This window comes from Eleutherodactylus coqui, chromosome 8, assembly GCF_035609145.1.
Source record: "Eleutherodactylus coqui strain aEleCoq1 chromosome 8, aEleCoq1.hap1, whole genome shotgun sequence".
In the NCBI taxonomy this organism is placed as follows: Eukaryota; Metazoa; Chordata; class Amphibia; order Anura; family Eleutherodactylidae; genus Eleutherodactylus; species Eleutherodactylus coqui.
In genome coordinates this window covers 97854181-97861032 of record NC_089844.1, presented here as the reverse complement: position 1 = coordinate 97861032, position 6852 = coordinate 97854181, and the positions used below count along the sequence as shown (strand labels likewise).

Below are 6852 nucleotides of genomic sequence, written 5' to 3'. Positions count from 1 at the left end.
CCGCCACGTGGAAGCATACCCTATATGTTATATAAACCTACCCTTATACTGTTCATTCAGCACGGGATGTACAACAGAGATTGCGAAATAGTTGCGCAAGCACTTTTGTAATTGTTTATATTAAGTAAGGTTAATAGCGAGCCTACTGGATTAATTATACAGGCATATTTACCAAAAAAATACAATACAACAGCATTTAGATTAAAATAATTCCCCATAATTTGAAAACCTTACGTGGCAGGAAAAAGCGGATATCATATTTGAATTCAGCGCACTAAAGTTACTATAAGCCGCCTATCTGCTTATCAGTTACAAAAATTGTGTTGCACAGTGTAATCGTCCCATGTAACTATGCCATTACTGTGCGTTCACAAAAGGTAATTACATACAATATGCAATAAACCTTTAAAATTAGTTTTTAATTAATATGCAAAATATTTTAAAGCATTAAAAATGTCATATTAAAATATGTAAACTGTTAGGACTGAATAGCCAAGGTGCATTTATTGAATTTGAAGATTTAAATTCCATAGAAAAAGATTTAAAATTAAATTTGAGGGTGTTTTACAGTTGTGGGTTGTTATTGGCCTGTCCGTTGCTGGGGGCCCCTGTCAATCAGAAGTTTTTACTCATGTATTGGGCTGGGTTTTGCGGGGGGTGGGTAGCTTTGTTCCTGCTGTGGTTTCAGGCTTGGTGTTGCATGCGAGGTTCTCATTGAAATGAATGGGGGCTTTATTTGTAGTGCTGGGTCTGGCCGCTGCAGAGCGCAAAGCATGCTTTCATTTATGTTTCACTTCCATTTTGGACAGCTCCGTTTCTGTAAGACAGGATCCACCAAAAAAAAAGAAAGAACTGTGTACTCAGCCCAAATATGATCAATCAACTATGTTAGGAATGTAGATTTAGTCTATATAGTCATTGACAGCTTAGTATTCGTATGTTATTACTATTATACAATGAGATTGCTTAAGGCCTCTTTACACAAAAATCGCGGCAATATCGCATTTACGTTATCACGATTTTTGTGCAATATCACTGTGTTTTCTTGCAAAAACATTGAATGTGATTAATCGCTCAGCCCTACTCTCACCAATATGTATGATAGCCATTCTAATGTTACTGTCTTATGTTTTCCTTCTAGGTCTTTCTGTTGAGATCAGTATCGTATTTTTATACTCCGCTGTGTTTACGGTTTGCAAATTGTCCTGAGTAGCAACCAGAGTCAGTTTTATTTCACCCTGACTGCCCTCTGGTTGTCTCTCCAGGACATTAGTGCTATATTGTACCTGGCATTTTGCAATCATGCCATTTTGGAGAAAATCCAAAATATACAATCTCCCCCTGATTTCAGATGACGGAAATCTGAAGGGAGTTTTACCATCTTTGGACGAGCCCAACATCATGCTCAGGAAACATACCATCATCAAAGAGGAGACAGCTGTGATCAACGCTGAGGAATGGGACAAGCATTTTCCTGACAGGCGGCTAAAACTTTATGTTGCCACTTGGAATATGGAAGGCAAGGTAAGAATAACTACAGAATACTTTCCATGTCACGTAAGTATATCCCCCCTGCAGTTTGGTAAACTAGACCAGTAACCATGTCTCTCTAGTTTGCAATTCAGTATCACATAGCCAGATCTTATCTTACCCTGGGTCAAAATCTTAGGACTCAAAGCAGTTCTTACACTCATTGCAAACTATCTATCTATATCATTGCCCCCTATATAAAGTCTGCGGCACTGGCCATAGTCTACACAAGTATCCCCTATTCCAAGTTTGCACCGCTGGCTATAGTCTACACAAGTACCCCCTATCCCAAGTTTGCAGCACTGGCCATAGTCTACATGAGTATACCCTATTCCAAGTCTGCACCGCTGGCCATATTCTATACGAGTATCCCTTATTCCAAGTCTGCAGCGCTGGCCATAGTCTACACGAGTATTGTGCCTACTGCATTCATTTTCCCACTTTCTATAAACAAGGATTAAACATTCATATAAGCAGGTACTTTTACTTGTATGTCATGTAGAAGACAACAGTTTGGTTGGCACTCTGTGTACATGTTACTAATATCTGTCTCTTCTGAACAGAAATTCCCACAAAATCTGGAGGACCTGCTTCTACCATCAGATGACGATAACGCAAAAGATATCTACGTTATAGGCATCCAGGAAGAATACCCGAACCGGTAAGTCTTCTCAGACCTTAAAAAGCAACTGTCATCACCTTTGAACACCATAAACCACGGTATAGGGCTAAAAAGGTAAGGGAACAGGGGAGATCATGGAGCAGTGCTTCATACTCACTGGGCACTCCAGGGTGCTCTAGGGATGTACCCTGCGGAGTTGGTGCACGCACTTCCCACAGATATGACTGGCAGACAGAGAGTATCTTCTCAGGGATCTAGTGAGGGAATGAGGCACCCAGGGAGTCTGAAATGTAGCTCTCTGTACCCCCCAGTCACTCAGCTTTGAGACCTATGATATAACTTATGGGACTCAAATGTGATGGCAGGTTCCCTTTAAAGCCTATATCTGCTGGTAGTCTGCATGTCGACCAGCTCAATTTTATTTCTCAATGCCTTATAATCCCTACTGTAGGATCAAGCCTACCTTTTCCAGTTTAACCTCTGACATTATAGTGTAGAGCGCTTGACAGAGGAGCTCAGGCTCTTAACCTAATGTAATCTTTATTAATATCTATAAATTAATGTGTTTTCTTGCAGGCAAGAATGGGAGTTAAAGATACAGCAGACCCTTGGACCACACTATGTCATGCACCATTCATCGGGACATGATGTTCTCTATCTGACAATCTTTATCCGTAGAGAAGTGATCTGATTTTGTTCCGGTAGGATCATCTTTCTTTCAATCATAGTTTTAGTTGAGTCATTAGTGGGAATGCCTCATATGTCCCTTGTATGGCCTAGTTGGTAGAGCTGCTTTCCTGAAAGCCTCTTGATGATATGAAGTAATGCATATTGGAGAGATGACTCCTTAGTTGCATAGTTTACATTCTTCCACACGTCCTTGGGTTATGCCTGATATTTCATCTCATTGTCATTAATATTAATGAGGCTAAACTGCAATACCGCACACAATCTATAGGCAAGTGTGGTGTTGTTTTTGAAAGAAGGAAGACATGATTTTCCAAGGCTGTATAAGCCCTTTAAGAAGAAATTGTTTTATGTAGTTCTCCTAACCACTGACCCTTCTTCCTATATTTATTTGTTGTATATAGAAGTGGAAAACGCCCATGTAACAACAAGACGGTTCCACTACATAAAAACAAAAGGAGCCCTGGGTGTGGCCTTCACAATATTTGGAACATCATTCCTATTTATCACCACCCATCTCAGATGTAAGTGTCTGCTACCCATATATTACTGTGTAAAGTGCTGCTATTTGATGAGAGCTGAAAGATATTAGATGATAGAAAGATTTGTGCTGTGAATGTTTTAGTGCAAAATTCCTCTAAATTCCAGGGGGTCACATTTACTAATATGTATATTTTGTTGACAGTTGGAGCAGCTGAGAAGAGAATTGTCGATTATAAGATCATCACAGAGGGTCTTGATTTGCCAAAAAGAATTCCAGCAAGAACTGATTCCAGTGCCTGTGAGTATGAGTTATCAACCTGCAGCCTATGATCTTCTTCAACACCTTACTCATCTTTGGGAGTCCAATGCTTTCATGTAGTCTAATTACGTGACTTGTTTATTTGATTCTATAGTTGACGTCACAAGCCGCTTTGATAGGGTCTTTTGGTTCGGGGACCTCAATTATCAACTCAAAGAAGACCAAAAAAACGTGGAGTCTCTCCTTCAAACCATCGAAGGAAGAGACATGAGTAGCCTTGTGAAGCTTGACTCGCTCAACGAAGCCAAGAACAATGGCAAATTTTCATTCAGAAAAGTTTTATTAAACAAACAAAATACACATAAAATGTGAAACACATCATATATCCAGTATCCATCAAACAGTATCACATATCCAGTATCCATCAAACAGTATCATATATCCAGTATCCATCAAACAGTATTTTAGAAATACTGTATGGACATAATCACACAAGAAGTCAAGATACTCCAAAGGCTGAGTGACATATTGTACATAATATACGTGATGTAACTGAATGTGCCTGAAGAACATATTGGCAGGTCATATTCCTGAAAGGATTTAGGACCTCTACAATTAATTTATTGGCCAAGATATTGTATAAAGAAAATAGCAGGAGTGGCCCTTTAACCCTTTCCAATCCACTGTCTGACCTCTGAAGACATTATGATTTAAGGCTGTACAGCTCCGATGTTGGAAGATGTCCGTCAGGGTTCTCTTACTGTATATTGCCAGCCTCTCTGCTGTCGGAGCCTATCCAATGTGTCACCTCATGCAGTACTGGCTTTAGCAAGCAGATAGCGCTGTTTTATAATGGCAGAAAAAGAGTAAGCCCCCTAGGAAAACCAGGATACAAATTGGATTGGAAAGGGTTAAGGAATTCTGGCAGTCCAGTATTGTAGCACAGAGAACAGTGGTATATTTATTAGTACACAGAGCGCTATCCATTCTTCACATCACACATAGAGAATCAGATCCAATCACTGAACTGATAGTTAATATGTCCCCCACATTATTATGACCTTACGAACATCAGTTGCAATGTTTTTTTTAATTTTTGCTGCTTCTTACACCGATCACTTTCTTTTAACTCAAGGGTCCATATTTAAAGGTTTTAACGAACATACCATTGAATTCCATCCAACGTATAAATTTGATGTGGGCACTGACAACTATGATACTTCCGCAAAACAAAGAATTCCATCTTATACGGTAAGATCTCATTCAATGGTCAATAGGGCTAGAGAGACAACAGAGTCCATGGAGACAAGCGAAATTGTGTCAATATTATTTGTTTTGATTTCATATGCTTCCAATAATAATTACTGATGGTGTATATTACTATATGATCTCTAGAAGACAGGGTCTTATACAAATCCCAAAATTATGGAGATGTGCAAGTGGTAAGATATGATTCTTCCCCTTTAATTAAAACATCTGACCACAAACCTGTCTACGGTATGTTTGAAGTCAAGCTCAGGCCCGGCACAGATGAGTAAGTATTGTTTTCCTGTACATTATTGGCAAGATACTTTCAGTGCCTGCCATTACTACTGGGGCATTATAACCAGAGCTCACACTTCTGGGCCGCTGGTTATACTCCTGGGTGTTACCTTTAACATTATCATGCGTCTTCATCAATATATTTCTCATTACAGCATCACCTTGGCCGGAGGACAGTTTGCCCGCAATGTATTTTCAGCGGCCATTAGAAAGAACACCTGAATACAGGGCTGTGTGGGAGAAGACAGCGAGGTAGGGTATTCCTATATAAAATCCATATCATTTCATCAGCGTTCTAATTTAGGTATATTCATATTGTGTATGTTCTTAGATAATCTCCTTTATTGATATATAATTCTCCATTATGTCTTATGAGTAGGAGACAGGAATGTTCCACCAATCACGTTTCCTGTAAGATCTGTCTTCTCCCAAAACCAACTTCCATGAGAACCAGCGCCTGGAAGTTGATGAAGATAGAGCTCTTCTTCATCAAGGTATCTAAGGATAATAAAATGCTTCTAATAAAATAAAAGAAAAAGACTTGGTTGAATTATATAGAAGTAAATGACCACATTTGTTGTATTTTCCAGAGCTATATTCTCCTGAATCCATCACTGTTCAGCAGCAGACGACAGCAAGGTAGTGTATTCCTATATAAGCCTTGTGAACAGGAAACAGGAATGTCCCATCAATCACAGTTTCTAGTAAGATCCATTGTCTTCCACAACCCAATACGAGACCAACTTCCATCAAAAAGTTTCACTTGATCTCACCGTATTGAAAACTCACATACCTGTTGCCAGTTCGCTCCACCAACCTGTGACTACTATCACCAAAGTTGTGGGACTTGTAGCAGTGAAGGCCAGATCCCTCAAAAAGGAGTTAAAGGATGAAAACATGCAGTCTCTAGGAGCAGCTAACCAGAAAATACAGCTTTAAGTTGTTTGCTCCACCAATCAGTGACTATACTGATGTTGCCCCCTAGGGACTCGTAGCAGTGAAGGCCAGATCCCTCAAAAAGGGCTTAAGGGGTGAAAACCTGCAGTCCCTGGGAGCAGCTAACCAGAAGAGCCAGCTCCAAGTTGTTTGCTCCACCAATCAGTGACTGCTCTGGTGATGCAACCTATGGACTCGTAGCAGTGAAGGACAGATCTCTCAAAAATTGGTTAAAGGGTGAAAGCCTGCAGTCCCTAGGAGCAGCTAACCAGAAAAGCCAGCTTCAAGTTGTTTGCTCCACCAATCAGTGACTACTCTGGTGATGCACCCTAGGGACTCATAGCAGTGAAGGCCAAAACCCTCAAGAAGGGGTTAAAGAGTGAAAAACTGCAGTCCCTAGTAGCAGCTAACCAGAAAAGCCAACTTCAAGTTGTTTGCTCCACCAATCAGTGACTAATCTGATGTTGCACCCTAGGGACTCATAGCAGTGAAGGCCAGATCCCTCAAACAGGGATTAAGGGGTGAAAACCTGCAGTCCCTAGGAGCAGCTAACCAGAAAAGCCAGCTCCAAGTTGTTTGCTCCACCAATCAGTGACTACTCTGGTGATGCACCCTAGGGACTCATAGCAGTGAAGGACAGATCTCTCAAAAATGAGATTAAGGGTAAAAACTTGCAGTCCCTAGGAGCAGCTAACCAGAAAAGCCAGCTCCAAGTTGTTTGCTCCACCAATCAGTGACTACTCTGGTGATGCACCCTAGGGACTCATAGCAGTGAAGGACAGATCTCTCAAAA

The 6852-nt window shown here is 40.5% G+C and overlaps 1 pseudogene; it reads left to right on the top strand.

Moving 5' to 3' along the window:
- The first annotated feature begins 1302 nt into the window (after positions 1-1302).
- LOC136577894 (phosphatidylinositol polyphosphate 5-phosphatase type IV-like) lies at positions 1303-5890 on the top strand (annotated as a pseudogene).
- The last annotated feature ends 962 nt before the right edge of the window (positions 5891-6852 follow it).